This window comes from Apodemus sylvaticus, chromosome 10 (genome assembly GCF_947179515.1).
Source record: "Apodemus sylvaticus chromosome 10, mApoSyl1.1, whole genome shotgun sequence".
In the NCBI taxonomy this organism is placed as follows: Eukaryota; Metazoa; Chordata; class Mammalia; order Rodentia; family Muridae; genus Apodemus; species Apodemus sylvaticus.
Genome location: NC_067481.1, coordinates 99,989,883 through 99,998,830, shown reverse-complemented (window position 1 = coordinate 99,998,830; position 8,948 = coordinate 99,989,883). Strand labels below are relative to the sequence as shown.

The window sequence follows — 8,948 nt, the reverse complement described above, 5'->3', positions numbered from 1 at the left end:
ACTATGACCACGGACACTCTTATAAAGGCCAACTTTCAATCAGGGCTGACATACAGTTTCAGAGGTCCAGTCCATCATCATCACGGCTGGAAACGTGACAACATGCAGACGGACATGGTGCTGGTGAAGGAGCTGAGAGGTGGATGGCATCCTCAGTTCACAGCGAACAACCCTCTGTCCTGTGTCCTGTGTTGTTTGATCTCCACGGGACTCTCTCAGTCAACAACTCAATGGATGCAACCCAGTTCTTCCACTTTCCTGAATACAATGGATGGTCAGTTCAGACTCCATATCCCCCCTTACCAGGACTCTTCAGTAGAATCACCCTCATAGATTCCAGGAAGTTTCCACTGCACTAGGTTTCTACAGTGCCCCCACCCCTCCCCAATTCTAACTGTGTCTCCTCACACTCTCCATCCAACCTATTCCCCCATACACACCTGATTCCCTCCTGCCCCCACCTGCAAGATCTATTCCATTTCCCCTTTCCCAGGAGATCCACCAATCCCTCCAAGAGTCCTTCTCTTTGCCTAACCTCTCTGGGTCTACAGACTGTAGCTTGATTATCATTTACTTAACAGCTAATACCCACCTATAAGTAAACACCTACCACATTTGTCTTCCTGGGTCTGGGATATCTCACGCAGAATGATTTTTACAAATTTCATCCATTTGCCTGCAAATTTCATGATGGCTTTTTATATAGCTGAGTAATACTTCATTGTGTAAGCATTTCATGTTTTTTTATCCATTCTTCAGTTTTTGGCTATTATGAATAAAGCCTCGATGAACAAAGTTGAACAAGTGTCCTTGTGGTAGGATGGAGTGTCCTTGGGGTATAGGCCCAACAGTGGTAAGGCTGGGTTTTAAGGTAGAAAAATTCCCAATCTTCTGAGGAATAACCATATTGATTAACATACTGTCTGTACAAGCTTGCACTCCCACCAGAAAAGGAGTGTTCTGTGCTCCATGCACTCACCAGAATGAGTTTGTGTTGTTGATCTTAGCCATTCTGATAGGTGTAAGATAGAATCTTAGTTTTTATTTGCATTCCTATAATGGCTAAGGATGTTGAACATTTCTTTAAGTGTTTCTCAGCCATTTGAGATTCCTCTGTTGAAAGATCTCTTTTTAGATCAGTGCCCATTTAATTGGATTGTTTGGGGTTATTTAATATATCTTGGTTTTTGGGGGGTTTTATGTATTTTGGATATTACTTCTCTGTCAGATATGGAGTTGGTAAAAAAAAAATATTTTCCCATTCTGTAAGCTGCCATTTTGCCCTATTGATGGTGTCCTTGCCTTACAGAAGCTTTTCAGTCTCATGAGGTCCTATTTATTAATTATCCATCTTAGTGCCTGTGCTTTGGGGTCTTTTCAGAAAGTTGTCTTTTGTGTCAGTTCATTCACAGCTATTCCCCACTTTCTCTTCTGTCAGGTTGAGTGTATCTGGTTCTATGTTGAGGTCTTTGATCCACTTGGACTTGAGTTTTGTGAAGGGTGATGAGTATAAATCTATTTGCATTCCTCTACATGTAGACATCCAGTTTGATCAGCACCATTTATTAAAGATACTGGTGGGGTTTTTTTTTCATTGTATAATTCTGGTTTTTTTTATCAAATATCAGGTGTCCGTGGCTGTGTGAATTTATGTCTTGGTCTTCAGTTCCATTTATCATCATTTGTGTTTTTAGGCCAATGCCATGTGATTTTTTTTTCTATTACTTAAAGCTCTCTATTCAACTTGAAATTAGGGATGGTGATAACTCCAGCAGTTCTATTATTGTTCAGCATTATTTTAGCTATCCCAAGTTTTTTGTTTGCTTGTTTGTTTGTTTTGTTTTTCCATATGAAGCTGAGAAATGTCCTTTCAAGGTCTCTAAAGAATTCTGTTGGGTTTTGATGGGGATTGCACTGAATCTCTAGACTGTTTCTACTATGTTGATCCTACAGATCCATGAGCATGGAGATCTTTTCATCTTCTGGTATCTTCTTCAATTTCTTTCTTCAAAGACTTGAAGTGTTTTCATACAAGTCTTTCATTAGGTTGGATAGATTATATAATTTGTGGCTATTGTGAAGGGTGTTGTTTCCCTGATTTCTTTCTCTGTTTTCTGCCGTTTGTATATAGGAAGGTTACTATTTATTTGTTTGTTTTTTAATCAGTCTTATATCCAGCCACTTCATTGAAGGTGTTTATCAGATGCAGAAGTTCCCTGGTAGAATTTTTAGGGTCACTTAGGTATACTATCCTATCATCTGTGAATAGGGATACTTTGACTTCTTCCTTTCCAGTTCGTATCCCCTTGCTCTCTGTTAGTTGCCTTCTGACTCTGTGTAGAATTGTAAGTACTATACTGAATAGATATGGAAAGAGTGAACAACCTGTCTTGATCCTGATTTTTGTGGAATTGCTTTGAGTTTCTCTCCATTTAATTTGACGTGAGCTATAGACTAAATTGCCTTTATTATATTTAGGTATGTCCCTTGTATCCCCAATCTCTCTAGGACTTTATCATGAAGGGGTATTAGATTTTGCCAAAGGCCCTTTCAGCATCTAATGGGAAGATTAAGTGTTTTTTTCAGCTTGTTTATATGACAGATTACATTAATTGATTTTTATATATTGAAACATTCCTGCATCCCTGGAATGAAACCTACCTGATCATGGTTGATGAGCTTTTTGATGTGTTCTTAGGATCGATTTGCAAGTATTTTATTGAGTATTTTTTACATCTATGTTCATAAGAGAAATTGGTCTGTAATTCTCTTTGTTGAGTTTTTATGTGGTTTGTGTATCAAGGCAACTGTGCCCTCATAAAATGAATTGGGCAATGTGTGAAGGGTTGTCCCCCTTCAAGACAGTACAGAGGCCATCCAGACATAAAATTCTCAGCACAACGGAGATTTATTAACCTGGAGGGGCAAGCAGGGGGTACTGCCTCTGGATTGGGCAAGCAGTAGCAGTGGATGTTTTTTGCAAGAGTGACTTTTTTAAGGGGAGAAGGGAAGAGAGTATGTGCTAGAGTAAGTTGGTCAGTCCTGATGGGGCATGCTAGCCAAATAATGAATTTTGATTGTTGGACTTTAGTGTTTTGTCTCAGGGATGAGTCAGTGGTCAAATAAGGGAATGAACCTTGTGAGCTAGCTTTACACAATCTAATGGAAAAGGACAAAACCCATTGTTTTATCAAAGGAGGAGGAGAGAAGGGAAAAGGACAAAACCCATTGTTGGCTGTTCTTGGACCTACCTCAGAGCCCTCCGGTCCCATCTTTTTGCTTTATTATTGGGTCACTGGGTGTTGGACCAGTGGGTGTCATTGTCTCCAGCTGGTTTTTGCTAACATTGGTCCCATCATTTCATTGGCACCCAATGAAAATGGAATGCTTGTCAAGGTCCAGATGAGAAGGCTGTTTCATTCGATGTCCAGGTTCTGCCAGACCTTCTGGGGCTAGTGAAGCTTAGGCAGTGTTGGAACGACTTGTGAGGCCTTCTGAAGCTAGTTGCTTTGGAGTTGTCTAGGATGCAGATTCCAAGGGAACACCTGGAGCTTGCGAGTTCCTGGTGCAGTTTGCAGCTGATTTGAGATCTGGATGGACAGATAGACTAGAGACAGAGGTAAAGTTAAGGAGTTTAGAGGAAAATTTTATCTTTGGTGAACATTTGAAACTTTTAGGCTCATGATCTTGGTAGTAGGAGAAGGGGAGTCCCAAGATCAAGGAAAAGGGGAAAGATCCCACCCTCAGGAATAGGGAATTGTAGGCTGTTGGTTGACAGGAATACTATCTGGAGTCCATTAGACCTGTGAGTGGTGGATTCAAGTTAACTTCCTAAAGCTTATAAGAATTTTTTAAGTTTCTAAGACAGATAAAAGTTTTAGATGAATTAGCATTACCATTGTTTGTAATTGAAAGACCCTGAAGTGGGGGACCCTCACCTAAGTCTTGGGAAAAGGTGACACCCCCAGAAATTCACGAGAGACCTTCATGATGCAAACACACGAGGTTTATTGGGGAATCCAGTGCACTAGGGTCAATCCCATAACCCACGCACGGGCAGAGGGGTTCAACCCTGAGCTGCAGTGGTCGGGGGTTTTTAAAGGAAAACCCCACAAAGAAACGGGGAAGTTTGACAATGAATTAGACATCCTGTCAATGATTCAAACCTCCATAAACCCAAGAAGAATAGGGAAGCCAGCTAACCTCTGGAGATGATAACAGGTTATCTAGAGCCAACATTCTTAGGATATTTTGTGGCTAAACATTTAACAGGGCACTAAATGCATCAGGGATGCTAAACATTTAACAGAGCACTAAATGTGTCAGGGATATGGTGGGGCTAGAGCAAACAGGCAACATTCTTGTGCCATTATGTGGTTGAAGATTTAGCAAGATCCTCAGCTGTGTCAAGAAGCTGGAGGGCCAGATCCGGGAACAGGGAGTGTTATCTTCTAGGGCAATCTCGAAGTTCGAGCTGGGGGCAGTAGGGCAAAAGATCAAGTTTCTATGTATTAGGCTATTTTCTAGAAGTCTAAAATATTGAGTTGGGGCTCACATTTTGAGTTAGAATTTCACATTCCCCCCTTCTCCTAGTTCGTAGTTCTAATCATAGAACTACATAATCTGTACTGGAATTCATATTGTAGAAAGGGCAGTAGATTTGGAAATCTAAAAATGGCTTTGGGTTCAAACATTAACATTTTTTCCATGGAGCTGGATATATAGATTGGGCAGAGTATAGCACAAAGGAAATTTAAAGTCTTAAGTTGATGACTATGATAATAGCGCTATTTTTATTAGGGTTAGCTTAATAGCGTATCAGAATGCTATTGATTATGAACTTTTGAAGTTTTATTTTAACTAGCACAGAGAGAGAAAGAAATCTGAAACAATGTTTCATATACCTTAAATTACTTTCTCAGACTCATCCCTCAAGCTCCCACAACTTTCTTAAGTTTTCATATCTTCAGACCTCAAAGCACTTTTTTATAACTTGCATTTACAGACTTTTACAGCTAAGCTTTCACATCCTCAGACCCTCATAACTTGTATTTACTTACCTTAACACATTTTCTTAGACTGTCATAACTTCAGACCTATATAACTTGGTGAGTAGAAAAGCTAGGAGTTCATATAGAGGAGGTGCGGTGAGTTGTGAGGGATGAAAGGGCAGCTTAATGGGCTGCCAGGTGGGCAGGGTAATTGCCTCAACTGACAAGGGAGAGGTCAATCTGATGGGCCTTGCAATGAACCAAGCCAATCTGAGGAGGCAAAAGAGAGGCCTTGACCTCCCTGGCAATGGGCAAAGAGACACCTTTGTTGGTGGCGGTGTTCTTATATCAGTCAGGAAGGTGCTTATATCTGTCAGCAGATGGCAGTCCTTTGTCCATCCTAGCGTGATGCCCGGCTTGGTGGTCAAAGCTGTCTTATGCCTAGGACACATAAAAATCAAATCAAATCCAGGCAGGGCAACACAGGAAGAGGAAGACAGACAAGACAGAGACCTGCAGACCACTATGCCATCCACATGCCACAGGCAGGCCATAGATACCACACCACACAGAGCAGATGGAAGATGTCACCCAGGGACCCACCAGCCACATGGCCAGCCTGCAGCAGAAGCCACACAATGTGGAGATCAGATGGGAGAGAGAGAGACATGAAGCAGCTTGAGCATTATGAAGAGATGGAGATGGAGACTCTAGGGTGTAGAGGGTAGCTTGTCTTGAGTGGTCAGCCCTGCCACCTGGAGTCATGATGAGGTCCCAGCCAGAGCTGTGGCTGACGACAGTGTCTGAGTCTGTGTCTACACAGCTGCCTAGGTCGAAGTCCTGAGCTCATATTACCATTAGAGATCATGGGGATGTCATCTGGTCAGGGCAGCTGCTAGGGACCGTGTGAATGCCTTGGGGCTATGCATAACTTGCCTGCCCCTCACTGGATGTAGTATTCTGGAGAGATGACCCCATCTCTCACCATGGACAGTACTCAGGAGAGCTGGTCTGGTGGCAGGGGTGTAAATGAGCCAGCCCCATGGGCACCAGTATGGGAGAGCTGACCCGGCCATTCATCTGCCATGGGGCAGCATGAATGCAGAGGTGAGGCCACTCCCACCCCACCCCACCCCACCCCCATCCTGTGGCCCTTGCCACCTCGAGCAGGTGGGAAAGCTGCCCACAGGAACTCAGAAGAGCTGTTCCTGACTCGCCAACTTCAGCACTTGGGAGAGGTGGCCCTGCACCTTGTCTGAGTAGCACAGTATAGCTGGCCCTGGTGGCAGAGGGACATGATGGGGGGGGGGTGGTCCCAAGTGAGCTGACCCCGAGGATATAAGCTTGGGAGAGTTAGCCCTGCCACCCCTCTGCTGTGAGGTGGCCTGGACTGGGACAGATGCCCTCTGTCCCCTCCCTCTGTGTCACCTGAGATAGCACAATAGAACTAGCCCTGGTGGAAGGGGCTCAGATGAAAGAAAGAGCATGGGAGAGATGGCCTCACCACTCACCAGGTGTGGGGTGACATGGGTGCAGAGATGATGCCCATAGTATATGTCTCTGCAGCTGTGTAGCACAGGCACAGACATGGCCCTCAGTGGCTGCTCTCGCTGGGTCCTCATCTGGCCCCTGGCCACCTGTAGTAGCTGGGAGAGTTGGCCCTGGGGTCATGAGGGTGAGAGAGCTAGCTTTCCACCCTCACTGGCTGTAGCACTTGGGAGAGCAGGCCCTGCACCTGGCCTGGCCAACACAGTGGAGCTGACCCTCACGGTAAAGGCACAGGTGAGCCAGTCCCAAGAGTGTAAGAACAGGAGAGCTATCCTGACCCATCACAGGCTGCAGCACCTGGGAAAGTGGGTCCTGAACCTTGATTAGGTAGCAAGTAGAGCTGGAGGTGTTGTGAGAGTGAGCTAGCCCCCAGGGCATGAGAGCAGGAGAGCTGAGCCAGCAGCCTGCCTATGGTGACATTGGGTGGCCTAGACAGATCAGTGCTGGAGATCTCTTGGAGAGCTCATCCTGGTGGTATGGATAAGGGAGAGCAAGTGAGCTCGGCTACCACCCAAACCCAGATCCAGGCCTCTGAATTGGCCCACTCCAAAATCTATACTATCTATGAATGGGCTAGTCCTGCTGTCCCAAAGCTATAAGATTTCCATGACACAGGGTAGCGACAGGATAAGTAGGAGGAGTCCCAGGGAGGATCCAATGTTGATGGTGTCACAGAAGCCAGAGACCTCAAACTAGACCAATGACTCATTGCAATGAACATTTGCAAGTAAAGAAGTGTGGACAGAGGGAACTACTGTGAACACACTGTGACGCACTACAGCTTCTGTGATGAGATACTTTCTATGCTTTGTTTTTATTGGTGTGTGTGTGTGTGTGTGTGTGTGTGTGTGTGTGTGTGTGCATTATTTGTGGGGGTTACAAGGCCAAAGGGAAGATATACAGGGACATGGAGATGAGCAGAACTGGAGTGCATGATATGAAAATCACAAAGAATCAATAGAAAGTTATAAAAAAGAAAGAAATGATCCTCCCAAAAAGGAAGACTGTGGGATTATAGCTATATGGAGAGTTGGTAATGGAGATTATAGATATATGGAGAGTTGGTAATGGAGATTATAGATATATGGAGAGTTGGTAATGGAGATTATAGCTATATGGAGAGTTGGTAATGGAGATTATAGATATATGGAGAGTTGGTAATGGAGATTATAGATATATGGAGAGTTGGTAATGGAGATTATAGCTATATGGAGAGTTGGTAATGGAGATTATAGCTATATGGAGAGTTGGTAATAGAGATTATAGATATATGGAGAGTTGGTAATGGAGATTATAGATATATGGAGAGTTGGTAATGGAGATTATAGCTATATGGAGAGTTGGTAATGGAGATTATAGCTATATGGAGAGTTGGTAATGGAGATTTTAGATATATGGAGAGTTGGTAATGGAAATTATAGATATATGGAGAGTTAGTAATGGAGATTATAGATATATGGACAGTTGGTAATGGAGATTATAGATATATGGAGAGTTGGTAATGGAGATTATAGATATATGGAGAGTTGGTAATGGAGATTAAAGATATATGGAGAGTTGGTAATGGAGATTATAGATATATGGAGAGTTGGTAATGGAGATTATAGATATATGGAGAGTTGGTAATGGAGATTATAGATATATGGAGAGTTGGTAATAGAGATTATAGATATATGGAGAGTTGGTAATGGAGATTATAGATATATGGAGAGTTGGTAATGGATATTATAGCTATATGGAGAGTTGGTAATGGATATTATAGATATATGGAGAGTTGGTAATGGAGATTATAGATATATGGAGAGTTGGTAATAGAGATTATAGCTAAATGGAGAGTTGGTAATAGAGATTATAGATATATGGAGAGTTGGTAATAGAGATTATAGATATATGGAGAGTTAGTAATGGAGATTATAGATATATGGAGAGTTGGTAATGGAGATTATAGATATATGGAGAGTTAGTAATGGAGATTATAGATATATGGAGAGTTAGTAATGGAGATTATAGATATATGGAGAGTTAGTAATGGAGTTGTCCATTGTATTAGAAATCCTCATTCCTTCCAGATGGCTGAGTGTGTCAGCAAGATATGGAAAGTTTATTTGAAGTCTGTACATGGTGATTTGAAAGGCACCGGTTATAGCTATTAATTTTGTTGATTGGTAGTATGTAGGAGTAAGGAGGTCACCTCAACAACAGCATCATCCGAGACCACTGCATATCCTGCAGTGTGGTGGCCATCTGACAGGAAGGAGCTGCCATCTGTGTAAAGAGCGTAGACAGAACACAAGAGGATGCATCTAGTCCTACTGCAACTTGATATGCTGAGGCTTGTTGGCATCCACGGGAGGCCTCCCGTTTTCTGAGTTTTCTCCCCTTGTGTTTTGGAAGTGGAAAGATTGGAAA

The 8,948-nt window shown here is 42.9% G+C and overlaps 1 pseudogene; it reads left to right on the top strand.

The window, feature by feature from the left end:
- The first annotated feature begins 5,287 nt into the window (after positions 1-5,287).
- Positions 5,288-5,445, top strand: LOC127695702 (uncharacterized; annotated as a pseudogene).
- Positions 5,446-8,948: the final 3,503 nt, after the last annotated feature.